Source organism: Caretta caretta, chromosome 8 (assembly GCF_965140235.1).
Source record: "Caretta caretta isolate rCarCar2 chromosome 8, rCarCar1.hap1, whole genome shotgun sequence".
NCBI lineage: Eukaryota > Metazoa > Chordata > Testudines > Cheloniidae > Caretta > Caretta caretta.
The window spans coordinates 32,042,863-32,068,804 of record NC_134213.1 but is presented as its reverse complement, the minus strand read 5'-3'; the positions used below and the strand labels follow the sequence as shown (position 1 = coordinate 32,068,804).

The 25,942-nt window shown below is 42.3% G+C and overlaps 2 protein-coding genes across 6 annotated transcripts in view; one reads left to right on the top strand and one right to left on the bottom strand.

The window, feature by feature from the left end:
* Positions 1–25,942, bottom strand: part of KCNIP1 (potassium voltage-gated channel interacting protein 1) — an 803,899-nt gene that overhangs the window by 421,193 nt on the left and 356,764 nt on the right. The window lies entirely within an intron of this gene.
* Positions 1–25,942, top strand: part of LOC142068388 (uncharacterized) — a 798,233-nt gene that overhangs the window by 451,863 nt on the left and 320,428 nt on the right. The gene's annotated exons all lie outside the window — the stretch shown is intronic.

Sequence of the window (25,942 nt, the reverse complement as noted above, 5' to 3'; positions counted from 1 at the left end):
TATTTTGGAACGGACTTTACCCATGTGTGGTATGTGGAGGCAGGAAAAATAGCATGGGAGCATATAATTACAGATGGAATCAAATTTACACACGGAGGGAACCACCTTAATTCTAACACATCTTAAGTTTTTAACACTTTGGTTTGCAACCTGAATCTTCTTTTACCTCTTTTTTAGAATTAAATGTCTGCAGAGTCGTGCATGCCAATTGTGTGGCACTACATAAGTAAATGTATTTATTTTCAACATGCTCTGGCCTATAAATTACACCAGTGGTTGTAAATTAGACATTGGTTTCAATATCTTCCTCCCAGTAACTTATAATGATTTATTCACTAGCGCCTTCCTAAAAGCTGCTCTGTGTCTCCATCTTCGCACACCCAGGATGAGCAAGCTTACCCAAGGGAGACTCACAATAGCCACAGACCGCTGGGTGGAGCACTGAGACCGCTGGAAGGGTGAGAAGGCTATATGCTATCACCAGCTGCCTGCAGTTCTTTGCTTTTAACTGTGATCAAGAAACTGCCAACCAGGAGAAAGTGCTGCCTGTTTGTTTGGAAATGAAACAGGCAGTTCAAATAGCAAAAGCAAGTAAAATAGCAACCAAACATCTAGGAATGCATCCATGGGACGCGAATACCAACTGGAGCTCTGCCTGTGTGGAAGGTGTGCAGGGCCATAATATTCTGTGCACATACACAGGGCTAGGCTGGCATTTCACAATGCAGTCCAAATAAGGTGCAGTGTGCTGCCCTGGGAGCAGAACAGGAACTGGATACTGACACAGAATCATCCAGCTTCCCCTTTGCTCCAAGCAGATATTCAGCTGCACCACACCTTTTGGTGCAGTTTGCTACCATCTTCATGCTGGCTTAACTGTGTTAGCCAGTCCATGGGGTGTTGACCCAAGCCTTCAACCCTGACCACCTATCCAGAAGGGGAAGTTGCAGCTCAGTGGAAGCTGGTGCTAGGTCTGGCAATGCAAGCAGTCAACACAGGGGAGAAAGGGAGCTCCTTACAACCCTTTACTCCATACCCCTATTGCACAGTCTGGTTCAAGATTGCACCCTTTGGAAGGAGAGACACAGAATACAGTGTAGTGGTAAACACTCATTTTTTCATGCTTTGTGTGTATAAAAAGATCTTCTATACTTTCCACAGTATGCATCCGATGAAGTGAGCTGTAGCTCACAAAAGCTTATGCTCAAATATATTGGTTAGTCTCTAAGGTGCCACAAGTTCTCCTTTTCTTTTTGAGAATACAGTGTGATTTGCTATTTCCTATCAAGGTATTTATACCATGGTATTAATTCACCATGGTATCAGAGTGCTTGAAAACTACCTGGATGCCCAAATGTTTGCAGAGCCTAGTGCTATGCCACCTGTTACAGTCTCTGAGCACTATACACATGCAGGAAAAAATTGCACTACACCCAGGAACAAGAGAGCACCTGGAAGAAAGTTGGGGGCATATACTTCTAAAAATTTTACTGTAGCTAAATGGGATTTAGTTTCTTAAATCAGTTTCAAAAGGGACTTATTTTCATTGAAAATCAAGAGGATTTGGGTTCCTAAGGGCCTAATTCCCTTTTCAAAATGGAACTTGGGCCAGATTCTTAAAGGAATTTAGGCATCTAAAGGTACAGATAGGTGCCTCACAGGATGGGCAGAAGTGCCTAAGTCCCTAACTCCCACTGTTTTAATGGGAGTTAGCACCTAGGCACTTTTGAAAATCCCACTAGGCACCTCTCTGCATCTTTAGGTGCCTAAATACCTTTACAATCTGGTCCATAATGTCTAAGTGACTTTGGGCCCTTTTGAAAATGTTACCTTTCATGCCTCGTCACTTAGTTGTGATTTTCCACATTGTGCAGGCTATGGAAGACCATGATACTGCCTTTGCAGCAGACAGACCTATTCAGAAGAAAGCAAAGTGTCATGCCAGAATGCTGCATTGCTGTACTGAGTTGGGAATGGAGGAAGATAACTCATGTAAATGCGTGTCCACATTCCTGAATTCTACAGCCCCTGTCCTATCCCTGCCTCACATATCCCTTTCTGGAATCAATATAGCCCAGAAAACCAACTTTCTCTGGGCCAGCATCCCCAAAGTCTTCCCATTAGGAAGTCAGAAGGCATGATACCTAGGGTGATGAAGGGATATAGTCTCCGTTTGTCATGTCTGTCTTCATTCATAGTAGTTTATGCAGCCTCTGGATCTATTTTTCAATCCCTGTGAGTAATGCTGAACAGCTCTTAGTGGAAACAGAAAGAATTATTGATGATAACACCAGAATAATTTCATCTACACAAGTTGTAGACAGTGCAGTTTATCAGGTGTGTTTAACATGCCACTGAGATTAAACATTTTAAAAGTTTACTTAATTAGAAACGGCTTCCTCAAAATTACAACACTGGAGGCAATGTCCTGAATTGTTCCATCATGATATAAAAGATGCTTTCTTCTTCATGTTTTCCCTCTGCAAAAGCTATTCATTTGGTGGAAAACAGAATATCAAAGACAGAAATGAAGTCAACAATACCACGGCTTCAGGAGCTTTGCTGCATACATGCCGAGAGCAGAGATCTGAAAGTGTTGTTTAAGGAGCAGTTTGAAGCCAGAAACGTAGCCTGATTCCTTTTTTGGAGAGATGAGAACAGTACATCCTGTACCGCAGTTACATTTCCTGGATCACTACTACTCATAAAAACTCTCAAAATCAAAAGAGAACTGCCCCCTTGGTCACAGAGGAGATAAATTGGACTTGAGCTGCACTGATGTACATCGATGCAATCAGTTTGACAGATCACAGACAGCAAATCATAAACTGCAATGAAAAGGCAAACTTGCTTCAGTGGAGTCCAGGATAAAATAGGCAAAGCACCTCAGGAACTGGAATTCAATTTTTTTTACAAGCTGAAATGAATTAGTTTGTTTTCCCAAGGTATTGTAGATAGCTTTCTTCCCTCCTTCCCCCACCAGTAAAATAACTTCTCTTGCAAGGCTACAGTCTGTTGAAATGATACTACCCATAATCTGGTGCTAATCAAGTGCTGCAGTAGTAATTACTGAGTCCAAACATATTACTTTGAGGAACAGGCTAAAGAAAATTTTAGAAAAGTGATTTTTTGTGGGGAAAGGGCTATTTCATAGTACTTATTACCTGATTAAATTAACCAATGGTAAAGATGGAAGGGAGAGCATCCCACACTGCATTTTAGACTTACAGTCTTTGACATCTCCTGGGATCTATTAAAAGCACATACGCAAGCATGGGTTTTTACATATAAAAGCAGAAACAGTATTGTGCTAGAGAAAACATTAGCTTTCTGATATTTCCCCAAGCCAAACCACCAGAAGATCTCAGCCAAACACACAGTCTAGACTTAGAGAAACGAATGAACTTGGCTTTATACCTTCTGTTTCACTAGCTGAGTATTAGAGTTGAGCAAAATTCAGATCATCTGCCCTGTAGGAAAATGTTGTTGTTTCAACATTGGGTTTTGTCCCAAATCAGGACAAAAAGTTGAAATATCAAAATATTTTGCACACCAAAATGTTTTGAAACATTTCTAATGGAATTGTTTTAGTGTTTTCTTTCCAGATTTTTAAATCAAAACGTTGACATAGCTAAATCAAAATGTTTCATTTTGTTTTGTGGAACTGACTCAAAATGTTTGAGTCAATTCATCAATACATTTTATTTCCCTTTGCCTCATGGGAGTTCTAGTTTGGGCGCCTGAGGTCCCCATTCTCCCCATTGTCCAGGCTCCTGGCCAGATGACATCTCTTGTGTCAGTTATGTGACTCCCATGATGCACCAGACAGCTAAGTTAGAGGGGTATCTGTGTTGCACCACGCAACATAGTCCTCCAGCGATCCCAGGCCATCAGAGATAATGGGGTCCCACATCACAGCTCCCCTGAGGCAATGAGCCCTAATAAGGAAATACAGTCTAATGCCAAACTGAAACAAAATGTTGAGAGTCAGTTCAACAAACAAAATATTCCGATTTGAGTTAAACTGACCCCCAAACAAAATATGTTGTCGAGATTTTCCTGATGGGGAAAAAAGAAAAAAATAATCAAAACTTTTTGGCAAAATTGACATTTTTCTGCAGAAACTGCATTTTCCATTAGCAAATCATTCAGATGGAAAGTTCCCGAGCAGCTCTACTGAATATGTTATCGCTCAGTAGTCCCTTAATGAAGTTCTTTGTAAAGCTTAGAGGAGACTTGACCATGAAGCTTGAATTAATCTCTTATGCTTTCTATTTTCCCAACTCACCTCCAGACTTAGTCTGTTGTGTTCAGATTAGAAGCTGTTCGATGCTCTTTCAATCAACTGATAGCCAGTCAATCTCAATGATGACTGCTACACAAATAAACGTAGAAAAAGGAATGGAGTGTGCACAGGCGACAAACATAGAATGTGCAAGATTCCACTGTAAATGCCAACTTACTGATCAAGTTACAAAGCTGTTCGTGAATATAGTACTTTCTCTTTGTGATCTTTACGTAATGATCCTTCATGTAAGGTATAAAAAGAAGTTGAGATACTCATCGGTATGTATCATAGCCACTCAGTTTATGCTGACTAGCAAACAATATCTCTTCCAGAAATCCTTATCCAGGGGGGCTGACAAATTTATATTAGCAGCAGTACAATACAATCGTCTCATTTTTTCAAGGCTGGACTAGCCCGTCAACTCTCTTAACTACTACTCTTTAGAACTTTAAGAAGTGGGCGGGCTGTAAGAGCGGCAATTATCTTACCTGTAATTAGAATTTATTGAGTGAGTAGCACTGTAGTAGAACTAGTGCATGAGGGCAGTTTTAGCTGTACCATAGAGAACACGTTTGGGCAGGACCATAAATGACAGTACGCAATAATGGTATGTTATCTGTCTGATTGTCTTTGATGTTAGCAGGTTTGAGAATTCAATGCCGAAGATCACGGCAGAAACATAATTCTGGCTCCGGTCCAGTGAAGCCCTTCAGCATGGACCTTCTGTCCATCCCTAATGTTTCTGGTTTCAGACACAAACAGTGAACAGAGAGGCAGTCCAGGAAGTTCTAACAATGAGACAGTTACTATACCATTAACAGCAATAGGATTTAAGAGGGTGCTTTAAGATTTAATAGGATTTGAGGGTGATTTAGGAGGATTTAAGAGAGTTTGCTGATTGGGGCCTCTGTTTGCTGTTGACACACGAGCCCTAGTATTGATAATACCAACAACTGACCAATTTAGATATAGGTGCTGGCTAATAGGATTTTGCTCTCTGGGCCATTAGACAAAGCACCCATTTGAACCTTGTGTTTGCTTAGCTTTGCTGCAAATTTAACACTTCGCTAGAAGAAATTACAGTGCTGACATAAGATGTTTATGGAGTGTCCTTGTATTTACAGTAACCATGTGATAACTGCAATCTATAACATCCTTTAAAAATGATAGCTATTGGACAATGAACATGATACACTACCTGATTGCCCCCTCCGGAAGGAAGCCTCATGCAAGAAGGCTAAGTAAGGGGAAAAAATCGCACCCACATACTGCAACAGGCAACAAGTTCCACATATCCCAGAGATTAAGTAGGAAGTCAGAGCCGGTCCTTCCGTTCACAGAGTCTATGCCTCTGTAGGAGCTGCTCTTGGATAGGGTGTCAATGGATGGCTCCCCTGGGGCCCCCTCAAAGCAGGAATAGTCACTGCAGAGGGCGTAATTGGTCCTCTGTAGGACCTTAGTCACTTGGGAGTTTTCAGAGGAACTGTGAGATCTTTCTATGTAATGCTTTTTGTAGTATGAATCACTCTAGCTTCTAACCACTGCCATGTCCCACGGTATGTGGTCTAGTGCAGTAGTTCTCAAAGCCGGTCCGCCACTTATTCAGGGAAAGCCCCTGGCGGGCCAGGCCAGTTTGTTTACCTGCCGCATCTGCAGGTTCGGCCGATCATGGCTCCCACTGGCCATGGTTCGCTGCTTTGGGCCAATGGGGGCTGTGGGAAGGGCAGCCAGGACATCCCTCGGCCTGCGCCACTTCCCTCAGCCCCATTGGCCTGGAGCGGTGAACCACGGCCAGTGGAAGCTGTGATCAGCTGAACCTGCGGATGTGGCAGGTAAACAAACTGGCCCGGCCTGCCAGGGGTTTTCCCTGAACAAGCGGCAGACCAGCTTTGAGAACCACTGGTCTAGTGAGTACTGCACAAGACTTGGATTGGTACAGACCTTAGCTGCTGTTGGGTACCCCCTTCAACACTATAACTGACTCAGTTAAGTCATTTAACCTCTCTGCATCACTGCTCACTTCTCAATAAATATTTCATGTAATATACGCACCTATTTTTCAGAAGGTATTGGGTGACCCACTATTTCTAAAGAGTTTCTGATTCTCAGAGAAGAGATGCTATTTAAGTACAAAGTTTTGGGGGTTTATTTGTTTGTTTTGAGAAAGAGAGAGAGAAGAGCTGGAAATGCTGGGTATGTATCCAAACTTCCACAGTTCTCTTGAGTGCATGGATCAGGATTATCTCTGCTATGACTGTTCTGGTGGTCAGACAGCTACCCAGCATGTCAGTGCAAGTAACAAACTTTGTTCCCCATGACAAAGCTATATCACCATCACTAATATTTTTGACCATGTCACCGCCCTGGTTGAAACCCCCCCAGCCATGCCTCAGGTGCTGAGTGTGGGTCCCAACACTGGATCCATGAGCTTCTAAGCTTCCCTGGGTATTAAAGGCTCTTCTTTACAAACAGACTCAGCCAGTCTTTCCATTCACTGCCCAGCTGGCTGGTAGGAGAACCTGGGCCTGCCCTCTCAGGTCAGGGATCAGCAGCTAAGGTCTGTTCCATTCTGGACTTTACTGCCTTGTCCCTGAGCCTTTCTTAACCTTATGCCCTGCCCCCTCTCTCTGGGTTTGCCAGCCCTGAAACTCCCTCCTCCTTGGGAGGAACTGTAGGCTACTTTGGCTCTGTTACTCCAAATCAGGACTGCACTAACGCAAGGGCTTTAGGGGCTGCAGCCCAGGGCCCCAGGCTAAGGTGGGCCCCGGCGCAGCAGGGCTCAGGCAGGCTGCCTGCCTGCATGCGTGGCCCCACACGGCTCCTGGAAGGGGCTGGCTGCTAGCACATCTCTGGGGTCCCTGGCAGGGGTGGGAGGCGGTTCCGCGTGCTGCCCCTGCCCACAGCTCCCATTGGTCGGGAACTGGCCAATGGGAGGTACAGGGGTGGCACTTGTGGGCAGCACATGGAGAGACGCCCTTCTTCCCGCCAGGGGCGTGCAGAGATGTGCCCGCAGCCAGCTGCTTCCCAGGAGTGGCATGGGGCCATGCCATGCAGGCAGGCAGGCAGCCTTCCTGGGCCCTGCTATGCCGCCGGCCAGGAACCCGCTGTGGTAAGCGTCTCCTGGCTGGAGCCTTCACCTTGCATTCCCTCCTGCACCCCAACTCCCTCCCAGACCCCATGCTCCCTCCTGCACCCTGGCTCCCTACCCCAGGTCAGAATCCCCTCCTGTACCAAACTCTCTCCCAGAGCCTGTACCCCTTACCCTCTCCTGCACCCCAAACACTCTGCCCCAGCCTTGAGCCCCCTCCTGCACCCAAACTCCCTCCCAGAAAGAAACTAATATAACAGCTGTTCTGAGGTAAAAAGTATGCTATTTTGAATTAACTATATTTTACATGTTTTAAGACTGAAATGTAACCACAGAATGGTTTATGTTAATTAAAAGGCAAGTTTAGTATAGCATTAATAGCCTCAATGCCATAATTGTGGTCATTTTGTTTTAAATTAGGAAAAAGACTTGTATACAGGGGCTCCACAAAATCAAATAGCCCCAGTCCCACAGGAGACTTAATTCGGCCCTGCTCCAAATACACATCCTTTCCCTCAGGGAGTGATTTCAGACTACTTCCCTACAGCTTCCCCTCCACCCTGCTGGGAACTTCCTGTCTTTATAAACCCAGCCCCGCTAGTTCCCACTCAGCTGGGCTCCCTCATTATTCAGACAGGGGATTACATAAACTATCTGATTCCCCTCAGCTGTGGCCTGTCTGGTTATTTGGCCCCTTCTTAGCCTACATTAACCCCTTCAGGGCAATGAACACCCCATCACAAAAGGAAATATATACATACATTACATTTTGGTAAGACTATGCCAAAAAAACAAAGCCTGTAGTTTAATTGCTTTTTGTACAGAATGAGGCACTACTATATATGTGGGAAAGAACAATTTGTCTCTGAAAAAAATGGGAGTTGTAGGAGTGCTGTTATATCTCTCATGGTACAACACAAATCAAGCAAGAAATCTGGGAAACTGGTTATTGTAATTTCAGCTCTCCTGTGGGAAACATGTCACTAAACGTGATACATAGCTGAGATAAGTTTCAAGTCAATGGTAACAGTGGGATGAAAAGACTAATGAATTTTTTCAAATAAAATACGTTTGAAATGTGAAATGCTGTAGAAAACTTGCACAGACTAAATAGAAACAGAAAGGAACATTAATCTCTGGGTTTGTGAAATCTGTGTGCATACTGCACACATATGCATAATATATTTGCTCTGCATCCTTAAGAATGAGGTGAAATACAACGAGGAATCATTTTCACAGCTTCACAACAAAAGCCACTAAGTGGAATAGGCTGACCAAGAATCAGACTGACTATTTCATATTTTTCTATCATCCGATTATAATGGTAGCTCAGTTGAGATCAGTGCCAGAGTCCAGCATCCTGATTTTATCAACATCTGGCAGACTGCATGTTTGGGTTGCCAAAAATGCTGTGGCACAATGAAACTCTTTTTGATGAGCAGCTGAGATGAAGGACTTCCTTTCAGATGAAAGGTCTAGCCCCTCATCCATAGCAAACTATGGATCAGACCCATCGTGCTTCGGCAAAAAGGCCAGACAAACATACTCACTCCTGCCAACTACACTGACATTAATCACAAAAAAATGTGTTAAAAGAACATTATGAAGGTTGCAAAGTCAAGCCCTCAAAGTTAGGAAATGGCAGAATTAAGATGGCCTGTGCAACTTTAATTCAGCCTTCTTGCGAATATGCATTACGATGTAGTGGTGGGTAGTCAATGACGCAGGGGAGTGCAGGAAGAAACAGTATGGGCTCATGATTAAAGCAGTTGAATGCTGCCCCAGATAAGTGGGTTCTATCCCTGCCTCTGCCTCAAAGAGCCTATCTGTGCTGCTGGGAAAGTCACTTAAACCAAACTTTTCACAGGTGGTCGCGATATGTTCCTCATTTTGCCCGATATGAGACTCTTGGGTCTGATTTGCACAAGTCCTAAGCACCCACAGCTGCACCTGAAGTCAATGAGAGCTGTATTTTGAATATATAGTGTTCTATAATGCTCTATAATGCCCAGTATTCTGAAAAAAATCAGGTCTTAGAGATACCATGTTGGCCACTCAAAATAGTGAATACTTTTTACCTTCATCTCCCTGTGCCTCAGTTCACCATACATAAAATGGGGATAATACCACTCCCTCATCTCACAGGGATGTTGTGAAAATAAATTAATTCATGTTTGTGAAGCACTCAGATACTACAAGTGTTGTGGAAAAGCCCAGAAAGGTAATTAATAATTCTGTCTTCAGAGCAGCATTTCAATAGTGTGTGATAAATAAAGCCTAGAGCCACACATTGAACAATTAGGAAAAAAAATAAAATATTCAATAGCTGCTGATTAAGTGGGCATCATCCATCATGTGCACTGAATGAGGCAGGGCCTGTGGGAATAAAAATAGTATGGAGTCGTAATTAAAAGTTGCATTATAAATGTAAGGGACCAAATTAAATTTGCACAGGCAAAATCAGGCCCTTAATTAGGTGCCTAAATGGGAGCTAAACTCTTCTGAATTTGGTCCCCTTGTGGGTGCCAAAAACTTGAACATCTGGGCCTATTAATTGAGAATTCAGGGATTACCAACAACGGAAAGGCAGCAACCTCTGCTATGGAATGGAGCAAATGTAACAACACAACACACATCTTTCAGCCTGACTATTACAGAGGGTCTCCAACAGTGAAATCGTATATACTTATAGTAAGTGAACAACCATAAAATCTGCCCTTATTCTCTAATCCCATCATTTTCTTCAGATTTTGGCTGTAATTTCTCTGAGACACTGAACATTTGGAATTACTTTTTTAAATCCTTAATATATTTATGCTACTACCATGAATAGAGAGACAAGGTAAGTGAGGTAATATCTTTTATTGGACCAACTTCTGTTGGTGAGAGAGAGAAGTTTTTGAGAGCTCGTCTTCAGGAGAAGTATGGAGAAGAGGTCTGTGTGATCTTGAAAGCTTCTCTCTCTTGACAACAGGAGTTGGTCCAATAAAAGACATTACCTCACCCACCTTGTCTCTCCAATATTCTGGGACCAACAAAGCTGCAAAATTGCATACTAACATGAACAGGCATTTAGGACTTTTGTCCAGAAGTTGCTGAAATATTGACTCCCTTATTTCTTCCATCATATGCTGGTAGTTATTATATGTCTGGGCACAGATTCCTTTAAACAAGACATGTCCAAACATGTTCAGGAATCCCTGTAAGACAGACAGAAATCTTACAACATTTGAAACGTGATTTTGAATTGTAGTCGGAAGAATGTAATGCTATTTGTGCTTACATAAAGACTCATTTAAATCATAAGTGAACATATTACCTCTCAGTTCTTTGTGACCTTTTCAGTAAATAAATGTCAGCAAAGAAAAAACACTAGAAACATGTTTTTAACATGTGAGTTCTCTTGTATTGAGCACTGTGTAGCTGAGTGGTCTATTGAGGACTCCTGGGTTCTATTCTAGTTGTACGACTGATTTGTTTTGTAATCTCTGACAGGTCTTGAAAATATAAAACCAAAGTGTAATTAAAATGATATGCCAGCCAGGCTACAAGAACACAAGGAATATATACACTGTGGTAATCTAAGCGTTAATATAACAGTGAACATGCTGATACATTTTTCATTATTACTTCAGTATGATTTTAAAGAAGTCTGGTGGACTTGTTTCCTTGGTTTTGATCTCTTTAGCCTGAATTCTAGCTAAAGAGATGACTTTATGTTTAAGAGATTCCCAGTTATGCACTTGATACCATATCAGGTTTGTGCTCAGTGTTAAACATAACAGTTCTTCTAAGGAAAGGGAACCCAAGCCTCCTTGAAATAAAGCCGTTTTCAAGGGCATTAGTAGCAATTCATTGTTACATTCAGGTTTTTCCCCTTCCTAAATGTGATTTCAGAGTCTGGGAAAACTAGACTGTAAACCTTTAAATTGTTTTAAACTAAGCACAATCACTGGTAGGACACACATGAATTTTTAGGGATGTAACAAAGCAATTTGTTCATTAAGTAGGATTTCAAAGCACTTGTAACTGCCTCTTTCTGAAATGCCAGCGATGACTTCAATTCCCCTCCCCCCCCCCCACTGATTCGGGGGTGGGTTCAGGAAAGACGACATTACTTGGACCCTCTAAGGTTTCACCCAATGTAGATTATTCAGTAGTCTCATGAATAGGGTGATTTGCAATCAGCAAAAATTAAACAGAAAGCTGCTGTAGCTGTTGTATGCCTAGAAGGGCAAATCTGAGCCTTGGCTCTATTGCTACCCAGTGTCTCCTTGCTGTGGAACTGCTGTTATTCCATTGCACAGGAAAGAGGCAGAGACTTTAGAGGGCTAGGCAAAGGGTGTCAACCTCTGCATAGATGGGGATAGCTCTGAGGTAGTTCCCAGCTGTATATGTGGGGGAAATGGGTGGGCTAGGAGATGCTGAAAGATCTGCTGCTATGCCAGTCCTCCTGGACTCATGAGTTAGGGCTGTCATAGGGTCTGTAGCCTTAAGGTTACAGTAGCAGTCTCACATTGCCCCGTGGCTTGCAGAGACTTTCTTTCCCTTGCATATCCCCAGTGCCCAGCCGTGTTTCCCCTGTGATCAGTTTTACAAGAACAAATCAGAACATTAATGCAGGGCTCCTTTGATATCCAAGTATCTTCAATCAGTCTTTCTTTCATGCAGCATCAACAAGCTACTAGCCATAACTCTTGCCATGGAAGATATGCCAAGGAGGTTTTTTTTCTGGACTTCCAATAGCAATCTCAATTTTTAAAACTAGTATCACGATCATAAAAAGTGCTGAATATAGATCATAAGAACACAGAACTCTTTACTCATGGAGGGCAAAATTAACCCATTCACAGGGGGGCCAAAAGAAGATGAATATCTCCCCTGCTGAGAGCACCCGCGAGAGCACATTTCCCCATATTATCCCTCCTGCATTTCACAGCCCTGCCTTGGAGGGCTAATCTCTAGAATGTCTATCTCCATGGCCCATTCAAACCTTAGCTTCTCTGTTGAAATTGCCAATGAGGGTCCAGGCAGCACTAGCTATGAGGGTGTGTCTGATGAGGATAGCTATACAGTAGGAATTGCAACCAGCAGACTCCTTTTTTTATAAGCCACTAAAGAGATAGCAGAGGGTAGTGTTCTGTCCCTGAAACAATGCTCAGGAGATGAAGTGCTCGACATACCACTACCAGCCCCCTAAGCCATGTAGACCTTGGGCACTCAATCTTTGTGGAAACAGAACTGTGGTAAAAACCTGACGTTTCAGTTGAAATATCTAAGTATTTGTGGAGCCATTCTGACAGCAAAAAATGGCATGCCTCTCTGGAGATCTCTACCAACTCTAGCAAACACTTTTAAATTGACATTTAAATGTCAGACTACTATGTTAAATGTCATGGGCGCTTCATTGCTCAGCCCAGGAGAAACACGATCACAAGCTCCTTAATAACTGGCCATGTTAATTACTGATGGGCTTTGGTATCTGGAAAAACAACTGCAGAAGAAACATTTTGACAAGGCTGTCTGATGCATGGCCAGTACAATGGCTGGGATGCAAACTCACCCCCTATCCCAAATATGGCCACCTATTGATCTCCTGAAATAATCTAAAGAATTGTCCATTAAAAGAAAAAGATTTCTATTCCCCAAGTTATCTTGGACCACATGGGTATGTCTACACTGCACACTAAGCCCGGGCTCTGATTCAGGTTTCAGGCCAAACCTCCCTTCCATCTACACACAAATCAATCTGATTCAGGTCAGCAAGCACTCAGGACCCAGGACCTAAGATCCTGTTAGGGAGGTGGGTGAGAGCCTGAGTCCAGTTGTTACTTGGGTCCAGGCCCTGTCATTCTGCAGTGTGGATGCATGTCAAGTGGCAGACCTGAGTCAGATGGTCTTTGTAGTGCAGTATGGACTGTTCGTATTGCTGGGAGACCCAGGTCCAGCAATTGTAGACCCAGGGTTAAAATGCAATGTGGACATTCAGGATGGGCTTGCAAATTCTTAAAGCCACGTGCCTGGGTCCCCCAGACCTGGGCTTAGTGTGCAGTGTACACAAACCCTCTGTTCCCCACCCACATGTGCCTGATCCAAAGCTCACTGAAGCCAATGGAAAGACTCCCATTGATGTGGCTTGCTGGAGTTGCCACAGCACAAGAAAAGGCTGGAGAGGATTGTGTGAAAGGAAAAATGGCTGTTTGGGATGTTCTCTTAGTGCCCCAAAGCCTTCTGCATCTCATCCACTCTCATGGCTCAAGAAGAGGGGAGAAGCTGCAGAAGAACTGCTGTGAGTTGCATTTGCCCCCTGCTACAAAAGGCAAGTTCTGCATCAAACATAATTCAGCTTGGAGGCACATTAATTTCACTTGCCCGTCTGACTCCCTTCCTTCTGTCAGAGGGTCCCAGAGAGTATAATCAGGGCAGTAAGCTGGTGGGAGAATGGCACCCCGGCAGTGCTGCTCCAGATAGGGTGAGGGGATCTCATTGGGATGTGCAGAGGAATTAACATCTACACAACTGAACAGGAGTCTATAGGATTGTGGCTAGAGTTTCCCATATATATATATCGTTGGCCTCCACTTCTTATGCGAGTCCAGCCATCTGTCTGTAATTTATCCCCACTTGCCCTGCAGTACAAATAAAGTCCAGGTGGTCAACCAACTGAACGTTTAAATCTTCTGGAGTTTTGGTGTGATCACCTCCACGTATTCTCATGAAGGAGGGTGGTGTATGTTATCTTCATCTAGCAAGTAATTTGTGTTTCCTATTTTACGTTTTGTTCAGTTGCACCAAGACAGTATGAACTCACATGAGTGAATCTAAGTTAGATTTGGTCTTCAGAGTCACCTTGTCCAGTTACTGTTAATTAAACATGAGTTGTAAAGGGCTTGATCTTGCTGATTCCAGATATGGAAGTTGTAGTAATAAATGATGAACATCTTAGGTGTGTGGAATTTTAAACAAAACTCAACCTTGACCACTGCAGTCAGTGGAAGACATTTGAATAAATATGAGGATGTCCAGAATGGTACATGTTTTGCCAGCTTATTTATATCCTGTATTTAACTAGGATGATTACTACCCACTGTGTGTTTAATTCAGAGCAGGTGTTTGCAATCACCACTTTAAACCAAACTAACTAACTGTGATCTGACAAATATTTAAATAGAACAAGCCAGACATTGGGAAGCCTTCAAAGCTGCCAAAACATGTTTAATGAAGCTAAAGGATTATAAAATAGGAAATATGCCAAAGCTGCCAATCAAAGATTCTAATCAATGTTTGACTGGCAAGACGAATACTTCTAAATCCACCCCACAGAGTATATGATAGCTAATGGGTAGGTGGCTCACAGTAACAATCACACACAAACACACACACACTAGTAATACTTAGTACTGCACAATATCCATATCAAGTAGTCAAAAATGGTGAACAGAGCTGTGCCAAACTGCTGATTTCCACTTCTCAGTGGTTTCATAGTTGTAAAAGGCAGGCCTCAGACTGAAGCAGTAGTCCTGGTACTCTCCCAGGCTTCCCCAGAATCCAAGCTCTGCCCCCGACTCACGACTTGCAGCAGAATATGCAGATGTTCAACGCGTTATCACCTGGGTTCTCTGGGCTTCCCTTCAATGGAATTTGAGCACATCCTTGAGCAGAGTTGGATAAAGGCATAGGCATGTGCACAGCACCTTGGATCCCAGGGTCATGATGACATCAGAAAATTATATTGTAACATCTAGCACTAGAACTTTTCATCAGTAAATCTCAATGCAATGTACAAAGGAGGCTCAGTCTAATTACCCCCATTTCAAAGATGGGGAATCTGAGGCACAGCAAGGGGAAGTGACTTGCTCAAGTTCATCCATCAAAGCAGTGGAAGAGGAAACAATAAAACCCAGGATCCTGAATCCTAATCCAGTGCCCTCTCCACTAGGCCACACTGGCTGCCTAGTTCTTCACTTAAAAAAATATTTTTTGCCCCTTTACAGCTGCGAAAAAAACCTTGAAAATGTGAATCAAACATATTCGGTGAGTCTTCAGGGAGCCTGACACAATAGCTCTGAGAGGTGCAAATTTCTCCATTCATCTTGAGGGGAGCGTTAACTCAGTTATCCAAGAACAGCAATTTAAACATCAGTATGGTTCATTATTTCACAGATGATCAAAGCTGATCACAACATGTAAAAAGGAGAGAGACTATCATATTGTGAAGATTTATGTTATTGTAACTGAGAAATCAGTTACATGTACATAGGTTTGATACAACTAACAAAAACAGGATTCAAGCAGACATCCTGATTAACGGACAAGTTGTAGATTATCTGGGATCATCTATATTCAGTCATGGAGGCTGTTCCAAACAAATTAGAAAAAGACTAGGGATGGCTCACTCAGCTATGGTCTCCCTTAAGAAAGTCTGGAAAAACCTGGAATCTCAAAATGCACAAAGGTGCAACTGGAGAAAAGCTTCCCCCCCCCCCCAACAATTTAAGGATGTGAATCATGGGAAGTTAATGCTGCTGACAAGAAGAAAACTGAAGCTTTTGAAATGTGTGGCTGGTGAAGACTCTTGTGTATCTACTGGATGGGAGGGGAAAAAAAAGATAAATGCCTGTGTTAGAAATACTAATGGAGAGAAGCAGACACTGATGTCCAAAATCAACAGATACAAACATATGTACTGTGGTCACATGAGGCAGAGAAATGGAAATAACCTTGAGAAATTTATTATTGAAGGAATGGTGGAAGATCATTGTAGTAGGGGATGGCTAGAGGAGAGATGGATGGATGGTGTATGACAGATGACTGGAAGGTCAGCTGCTGGGTCATGAAGTCTTCCAAAAATTCTGCTATGATGTCACCAATAGGAAAGCGTATGGTGGAAAGGGATCTGGGGGTCATACTGGATCACAAGCTAAATATGAGTCAACAGTGTAACACTGTTGCAAAAAAAGCAAACATCATTCTGGGATGTATTAGCATGGAGTGCTGTAAGCAAGACATGAGAAGTAACTCTTCCGCTCTACTCTGTGCTAATTAGGCCTCAGCTGGAGTATTGTGTCCAGTTCTGGGCGTCACATTTCAGAAAGGATGTGGACATATTGGAGAGAGTCCAGAGAAGAGCAACAAAAATGATTAAAGGTCTAGAAAACATGATCTATGAGGGAAGATTGAAAATATTGGATTTGTTTAGTCTGAAAAAGAGAAGACTGAGGAGGGACATGATAAGAGTTTTCAAGTACATAAAAAGTTGTTACAAGAAGGGAGAAAAAATTTTCTTAACCTCTGAGGATAGGATAAGAATCAATGGGCTTAAACTGCAGCAAGGGAGGTTTAGGTTGGACATTAGGAAAAACTTGCTAAATGTCAGGGTGGTTAAGCACTGGAATAAATTTCCTAGGGAGGCTGTGGAATCTCCATCACTGGAGATTTTTAAGAGCGGGTTAGACAAACACCTGTCAGGAATGGTCTAGACCAGGGATTGGCAACCTCTGGCCCGCGGCCCGCCAGAGTAAGCCCCTTGGTGGGCTGGGCCTGTTTATTTACATGCCATGTCTGTAGATTCAGCCCATCGTAGCTCCCACTGGCCACGGTTCACCGATCCAGGTCAATGGGGGCTGTGGGAAGCAGCGGCCAGCACATCCCTCGGCCCGCGTCACTTCCTGTAGTCCCATTGGCCTGGAGCAGTGAACCACTGCCAGTGGGAGCTGCGATCGGCCGAACCTGCGGATGTGGCAGATAAATAAAGCAGCCCAGCCCACCAGGAGGCTTACTTTGACAGGCCGCATGCCAAAGGTTGCCAATCCCTGGTCTAGATAATATTTAGTTCTGCCATGAGACAGGGGACTGGGGTAGATGACCTCTCGAGGTTCCTTCCAGTCCTATGGTTCTATGATCACTTCTATAATATTCATACATGAATAAATGGATTTATGTAATTGACATCTCACTTTGGCACCATCAATAGGTGGCACTTTGGAGATGCTACCATTTGTTCCCCATCCCCCCACAGCTTGATCTGTCAAGCCAAAAAGACAGAGGTTAGGAACTGAGCCCAGCAAGCCATCAAAACCAACTCCCCAACCAGCCTTCCCTAGGCATTGTGGCCTGGTCTGGTTAGTGGGTGTAAGACCAAGTGGCTTCTTTCACCTAGTGACTGCTGTACCTCCCACTGCTGGAGTCTGTCTGCAGACTGAGGCAGAAATCACCTCATTGGTTATGCTTGGTTCACATTTTCAAGCTTGCTTTGCACCCAGAAGGTGAATGACCTCACTTTAAAAATGAAAATAGGCTATGGAGAACATGATGGGGGGAGGGGACCCATCACCTTCTTCTGCAAGGTCTTCAGTTTAGACAAAAATAATCATGAGAATATATAAATGCAATTGAGGGATCTAGTCTTCCCCAATGCAAATGTAACTCCCCTCAAGTTAATCGGAGTTCTGTGCATATATCATTGGGTGAATGGGCCAATGTGCAATTTCACAGTGATTAGAACAAGAGGAAACCTTACTGCAGAGAGTGTTAAACTAGCTTTATAATGTCAATAAAAACCCAGTAAAATAACTGTACGTTAATAAAAAATGACTTAGTACTGAGTACTTGACAGTTCTCTCTAGTGCTCTGTAATCGTCTTAAAAATGGCAGAGATTCTGTATCTAGAACTTGCCTAGAGTATGGTCATTGATTTATGATCAAATCATGCTCATCATTGAACCATATATCACTGGTGATGTAAACTCAATACATTTTATGTTCATTTCAGCAACTGAATGACTCTTATTTGTATACTACATGGTATAGGATCATAAAGCTGCCTTCATGGTGGAGAATGTTTGACAAGAAGCATGGTAATGGGAATCTGCACTACACAGATTGTGAAACATGTACTTACATATCAGCACACTTAGCCCTGCCACTCTTAGTCAAGGTATGGGAAATGAGCAGATTTGCTATATAGTTTCTATCTTAAGACAGTTGGTTCTAGATAAATGTTGTCAACTTACTGGGAAGGTTAATAAAATGCATGGTAGTGGTGTAGAAATTCGTACTAACTCCTTCAGCCACCATCTGAGTTAAGACATGTGGTGGTAAGTTTGGTGTCTGGTATCAACATCCATGTGGGTAATAATTATCAGCAATTACACCTAGCATGTACAGTTACTGCAATGAATATGAATAGCTAGGAGAGTTGTGTAATCCCTGTACCTACATTGCTGGCCTTCTTTGTTATGTGACTTCTGAAAATATCATAAGGGTAAGTCAACACTTCGAGCAATGTCATTTCAGCCCCAGTGACTGACATATGCACAAGGTCATTCCTGTAAGTGCCATTTATACACAGCTGTATTTCAGAGATTTGCCTTTCTATTGGCTAAATTGGGCCCTTTTCTTACTTGATTGAACACGATATAGGGGAATAACTCCTCCTCCTCCCCGTTTCTCAGTCTATCTGGATCTTGGGTCCAGATCCAATGCAGAATGCAGCCCCTGCTCTCTGGATACTGCTCTGAACAATCAGGTGGGAGCAGAGAGTCATGGAGAGCATGTGCAACATTGGCTCTGCTCTGCTTGGCCCCTACTAGCTGGTTAGAGTACGTGGCCAGAGGCGAGGAGGGAATCCCTTCAAGGTCTGCAGCAAATTATTTTTCCAAACCAGACCAAGGGGGGAGCATGGGAGAAAACCAAGGCTTCTCCTGGGTGCGACTACTGACACTGCTCCTGCCATTCAGGGCTGAGCCTAAAGGCCAGATTCTGTCATCTCCATTCATGCAGAGTCATACCATAATCCTAGCATAATCCTAAGGCCCTTAGTGATATCCCAGTATCCATGCTGATTTGCTTTTATGTGGATATATGTGTTGGCCCAGTACAGTGTGTAATCCCCTTGATGCTGGGCCTACCATTCTGCTTTAACTCGCTTTTCATTACAATCAGTAGAATACCAAGACACGCTCTACCTTCCAGATCAGTGTTTAGTATGTCGCAGGTGTCACTGACAGAATGGGATCTCAGGCTCTTTCCAATTACAGCAGGCCATAGTCTGTGCAATAATTCCTGCTTCTGTCTGTAAAATCCTTGTCAGTATCAGCTTTAAAGAATAGAATAAAGTGATACAAGTTTGCTGCTGCCTTAAGTGTTCAACTTACATATTATTCTATTTATTGCACAGTGTTTGGGGATGCTTGGAGAGGAAAGGTTTATATGTTCAATTGTGTTGTTCAAATACCTTCCACATTTGCCTATATAACCTATACCAGGCTATAAGCCTAGCAGCATCAAATGCACCTGATGAGATAGGGAGCTCAAATTCCATTGAAATCCCCAGACTAGTTGCTGCTAACAATTAAAACAAAGTCACAATTAGTACAAGACAAAGTATGCTAATAATAGGAGACCAGCAGCAACCTTGCAAAGCCTAACAACAACTAAAATAACCATACAGCAGTATGAACACTTCAATTCACTCCCCTTCTTGATCATATGAAATGAGAGCATACTCCCCCATTCTCTACTACCACCATACCAGACCATGTTGTATTTACACAGCATCCCTTTACACACTTGCATCCCACACTACTTCAGTAACCATTAGTAATAAAATTATTGTAATGTCTTTAGTTTCAAATATTCAGAAATGAACAAAGTAAGCAACCCCTAAAGTCCAAGTGCCAACAGTTTAAAAATATCCTCAGCATAGGAAATCTAGTAGCCTAAGGGAAAGATCCTCAAATGATGCAAATTGTCATAGCTCCATTGGAGTCCAGTGATACCATCAGAACTCTGACAAATGACACCAGCAAAGGATCTATCCCCTGCTCTCCTAATCCAATAACAACCATGAAACACCCACTGAATGGAACTGAAATGTATTTAACTTCACTAGAAAGAATATTTAATAGCAAATGGAAACAGATTACAAATATAAATCCCAGTCATCTAATTTAGTTAAGAGCAGAGGTGTTTACATTACATTACATAGGATAAAAACACATTAGAAAGCTTTTGGTTTCATTTTAACCTTAATTTTAAAATAGATGAGTTTTCAGTTTGCAGATTTTGCATTGAGGGCCACGAACATAGGATATATTTTATAAATGCTTTGAGGCAAATGTTAGCATTAAGATCTGATTCGTTGAAACAGCCAATTCTTAAAAGATGGTTTATTAAGCTCCTTGTTATTGAAAACCTATATGTCAGCTATGGGGTGCACAGGGCAACTTTTTGACTCAAAACCAGTGTAATTTCAGGTCAGTTTAATAGTGCATTCAAAACATTTCTCTCCTTCCCACGTAACTGGCATTCTACACCATCTGATTTCTCTGTAAGGAAGTTTGCTCAGGGAACAGGGAATACCAAGGCAAACACTGGGTCAGAAACTCCCCTCTGCTTTGTCGTATGGAGACAAATACGACACCAGGAAGATGAATGCAAAGAAATAGAGAGTGGCAACTACAGAGAATTCCTCTCCTTGCCTCTAAGCCTATGGAAGTTCCCTATGTGTAAACATTCTGGGATACCCTTAGTGTGGGAATGGAACTTTTGAGCAGCTATTGTGGTGATGGCCATTCATTAGCAAACAGGCTGGCAGCCAGCAGTGAACATCTGAGCCTGTAAGAACATGACTAGCAAACAGCTGAAACAAGAGGGCAGACAACAAACTGATGAAAAAAAACCCTCTCTTAAATTAAATCTTCTATTTGGGAGTGTTTAAGCTTCAATTTGAAATTAGGACTAATAGGGTTTATATACATGCTATTAAAAATTGATTATTTCTAGCTGTTACCATGGTGCAGTATCTCAGATTTTGCTATATTAGCACAGAAGAGAGCCAAATCTGTGTAAATACAGCGTAGCTCTACTGCATTTACATTGGTGTAACTCAGATCAGAATCTGGCCCTTTCTCAGTTATGATTGACAAGGGAAACAAGGTGGGTGACATAATGTCTTTTATTGGACCAACTTCTGTTGCTGAGAGACACAAGGTTGGGATTGACAAAGGTTGACTTTTAACTACTTCCATTGCAAATGATCAGTTACATCCTGTGACCCTGATAACTGTTTAAAGAGTTTGAGAAATAAGAAATGGGTTTAAAAAGCCACTGAATCCCAAGTCTGGAAGCTGCACTCCAAAATCTGGACGGAGAAATATTTCTGCCATAGAGAACGCCTTTCCCTTCCAGCATTTGTATAATTATAGCTAAGCATTTTGAACATCTCATGCATCTCACATAGAACGAGACATCCACATATTGTGGCTTAATAAAAAGAACTGAAGGAAATGTACCAAATTGTTGGTTAACAGGCATCTGCTTTGTAAATGCTCCACCCCAGTGTCTGTTTTCTCTTTGCCCTTATATCACCTCCTTCAGTTTAATGGCCATAAAATGCTGAGACTGATATTTCAAGGTTTCTCTAAATCCCTCTGTCCACGTTCAATCCATAGCTGCATGTGCAGGGTCAGTGACAGAATCAATTAGTGTCGACTACTGATAATCAACTGTGAGTGTTCAGAAAACACACACAGAGTGCTAATAATACAGATGCCTGTTTAACACCATGATCATTATTAAGAAAGAACCTAAATTAGTACAGAGCCTAGAGCCAATGAAAATATGTCAGTAAAGGGCCATAAGCTACTGTTCACTTTGCTCTTTAGAATTCTTATCTATTTCAATGGGAAGAGCAAGTGATTAGAATAAGCAGAACTCAGTAAGTGTCCGAATCATCAGTGGCTTATAGGACCACATTGTACTGGGAGAAAGTCATTTGATATAATGAATGTATAAAGCATTCTCCATGACAGCACTGGACAGTTGGCAAGGTGTGTTAGGAATGGCTAGTTTTTGTTTCCCTGTGAAACATCAGATATGGGGCATCAGCAGAGGAATGATGCCAGTCTAAAAGAACCAAAGGATTGATCCTGCAGGGCAAATTCTCTGTTCCTATTCATTTGCAATTGCAGTCTTCCGAGCAGCACAAACTATGACAGGCAATGGATGCTGAATATGCAAGATGCCAAACTGTCTGACTGGCCCACCACAGAACCCCCCAAACCAGAAACAGCTTTGTGGTGAGAAGATGTGAAACAGTCTCTAAGGTGCCACAAGTACTCCTTTTCTTTTTGCAAATACAGACTAACACAGCTGCTATTCTGAAACCTGTCCGGTAGGAGAAACTCATGTAAATGAGTCTGTTCCATGACAGCTCTGCTCTCATCTAAATCTCAGTCTCTCCCCTTCTCTGTCCCCATCCTACCTGCTGCCATCATCCTGGGCCACGAAGCCAACAAATCTTAATCCTGCTTTAGAGGTACAGACAACTGCCCTGATCAGCTTCAGGTGGGGATATAGCTGGGTCCTCTTTATGGAGGCTACTTTTGGCTGTACTGGGCTGAGTCCCTCCCTCTCTCTTGTATGAATCTCTCCTTTCATTTCAATAAAGTTCTTGAGCCATTTCTGGTCAGTAACCAACTGGGTATTCTAATGCCATTTGGTATGTTCAACCCAGGCTCTTGCTATCTTCTGTTTGCAGCATCAGCATGTAGGTTTCCACTGTCTCCAGCTGATCCCGCTTAATGCAACATAACATGAGACAATACACATTAAAAACCCACACACTGTTTCCTAATAAGCATATGAGAACCAGGTGTTTCCAAAATAGCTGCAAATGGTGAGTGACACTGATTATCTGGCTCACATATTTCATGCTGAGAAGCACATCTATAGTAATCTGGATAATATCTACACTAATTTGCTGACTAATTTACTGAACTAGTAAAACCAGAAGAAAACTTTTTTTTGTGAGTTGATTTTTTTCTCCAAACAAAAAGGGTGATTTTTTTGGTTAAGTTGCTGTCATGAGATATTCAATTCAAGCCCCTCAGCTCCATGTTATAATTACCTGACAAAATCTGCTACAAATCAGATTCTGCTGTCAACATGAAGCTGAGTAATCCTTTGGGAACTTCTTTTTCATTAAACACCTAATGCAGTGTGATAAACATAGCAAATATGCAATGCTCCAGGACTAAGAAATTAGCTTGATGTCTGAAGTGCCCCTAATCAATTCAAGTGTTACATTTACTGTGGCAGCAAATTTCCAGGTTTTGATATCTCAGGCCAGGGTTGCTGGAGCTATTCTATTAGGGGACGACAGAGTACAGCGGATTATATAATAGTGACAAATCTCACGAGTTTGAGGTTGGATGATTACACAAAGCTCTGTTGGAGCTGGGTTCTGTTCCCACTTCTACTACTGACCAGATGGGTGATTTTAGGCAAGTCATTTCACCTTTTTGACTTTGTTTCTTCTCTCACTCTGTACTGTTTATTTTAAAGCATAAGCTCTTGAGTACTCACTATGGCCCAGATTCTCAAAGGTATTTAGGTGCCTAACTTCCAACACCTTTGATGACCTGGGCCCATAGTGTATATATAGCACCTAGTACAAAGGGGCATGGACTTGGATGGGTTCTTTAGACACTTGCATAAAACAATTGATTAATAATTGAACCTCTGAATCTGTGAAGCATCCACATCCCACCCAATCCTTGACACCATCACTGCCTTTTTGTGGACTGGGCTCTACCTCCTAATTCATCTTAAGACCACTTGCTACTGAAGGTTCAGTTGTGTATTTTCACACCTAGGCACTGCTCCAAAGACTTGCAAATATTTATGCCGCAGGAATTTTATGAGTGAGGTTTTTGGAAAACGTTGTCCTTACATTTCTGTGAACTCTAGAAGCAGGTGAAAAATGGCCACTAATACTTGGACAGACCAACAGATTTTTTTTTTTAATGCTTCAGTGTACCTGAAAAATGGTGCAACTGAAAGTTACCTGTTTGGGAAGAAAGTGTTCCTAAATGATGCTTTGGAAGAATCCCCACCCTAAAATCCTGTATTCTTCTGAACCACTTGGCCTGTTTACTACCAGATATGATTTATTGAAACAAGGATTAAAAAACAACACCAACAACCTACTACACATTCCCTGGGTTTTGAAGAAGAGACATTCCTAAAGATTTTAACCTCTTTCTTGAATGAAGAGAAGGCATAGTCTGGTTGTGCTATTCTGGATTTCTTGAAAAGAATCACTAATCATTGCTGTGAATTTATTCATGTTAGCTCTAAGGCTCAGAGATAGGTCATTCAAGAATAATACTTGTCCTATGATTGGAGAACATGGCTCCCAGGCAGGAAGAGGCAATAAAATATCTTCTACATGAATATGAGCCATGTTTTCATTACACTTTTACGGGTCTTTAAGCAGTTGAGATTCTCATGCACCTGAAGAGGTGGTGAAAAGTGAAAAAAATGAAGATGAGGGACTCTCTTTCAGCCCTGAACCTACAAAATAACTTACATGGGCAAAGGTTTGTGAAGACAATGGGACTCCACACCGCATGAATTTGCCTACATAGATAGATTAACAGGATTGGGGGTTTGGCTTCGGTGATCCATTCTGGGTGGAAAGTTTAATAGGAGTGTACAATATGCTAGTGTAACATCAATGAGAGGAAGAAGTTGCAGAAAAAAATAAAAGTTGTCAAAGAAATTCAGACGTTTCCCCTCAGTCCGTAGTTTAGGCCTATGGGGTCCAATTCAACTCTCAGATGTAGCCATGCAGTTGCCATTGAAGCCAATGGGAGTTGTGCTTGTATAGCTCAGTGTGGAATGAAACATTAGCTGAAACAATTTTATAAAGGGGTTCAGGTAAGATGGGGCCAAAGGTTTCTGAAATGGTTTTATCATGCTTGCCCTAGCCACACCAGGCAGGACAAGCCTGTGTAACCAGTATATATTCTTCAAAAATAACCCGTTCACCTAACATGCATTTTCTCAGCCCAGTGTGGATGACACAAGGTAAAACCACTCCCTAAAAAAAGCTTCAAGGTAAAATATTAATTGTCCTTCATGTTGATTTTCCCTTACCTTAAGTGAGGGGAGACAAACTGACTTGCAATCACAAGAGATGTAATTGTCTGATTTATCAGCATTCAGTAAAGAACATCTCATCTCCTCAGACAGAGCCCATGTCACAGATGCTAATTGTCAGTAGGCCTTGCAGAGAGGGACCGTGCCTCATGAATGATTCATAATTTTAAATTGCAGCATTCAGGCAAAAAAATAAAAAAATCAGTGGCCATGGATGTGACTCCCATCCCTGCCATTCTTGCAGGGGTATAGAGAGTTCCCATGGGCTTTGGAGCTCTGCAGAACCCACTGCTGCCAAGGTTATTTGGTACCTACTTACGTTGGTTGCATTTCACCACGTGAAACTCAGCAACTCAAATTATCTGGTTCAGAACATATAATCATCACCACCATAGTCAACGTCCTCATTCAGCACAGCAATACTCTAGGTGAGTAGCAGCAATCACTGCAATAAGTGAAATGCACTAGTGAACATACACGACATTTGATAAATAGGGAAGCATGTCACAGGTAACATTATGTTGTACTTGTTAGGGTGCGGGAAGAAGGGAGATATAAAGGTGCCATTAGATGAAAGAAATTAAAGGTGACTGTAAGAGGGATACTATGAGCCAGTGCTG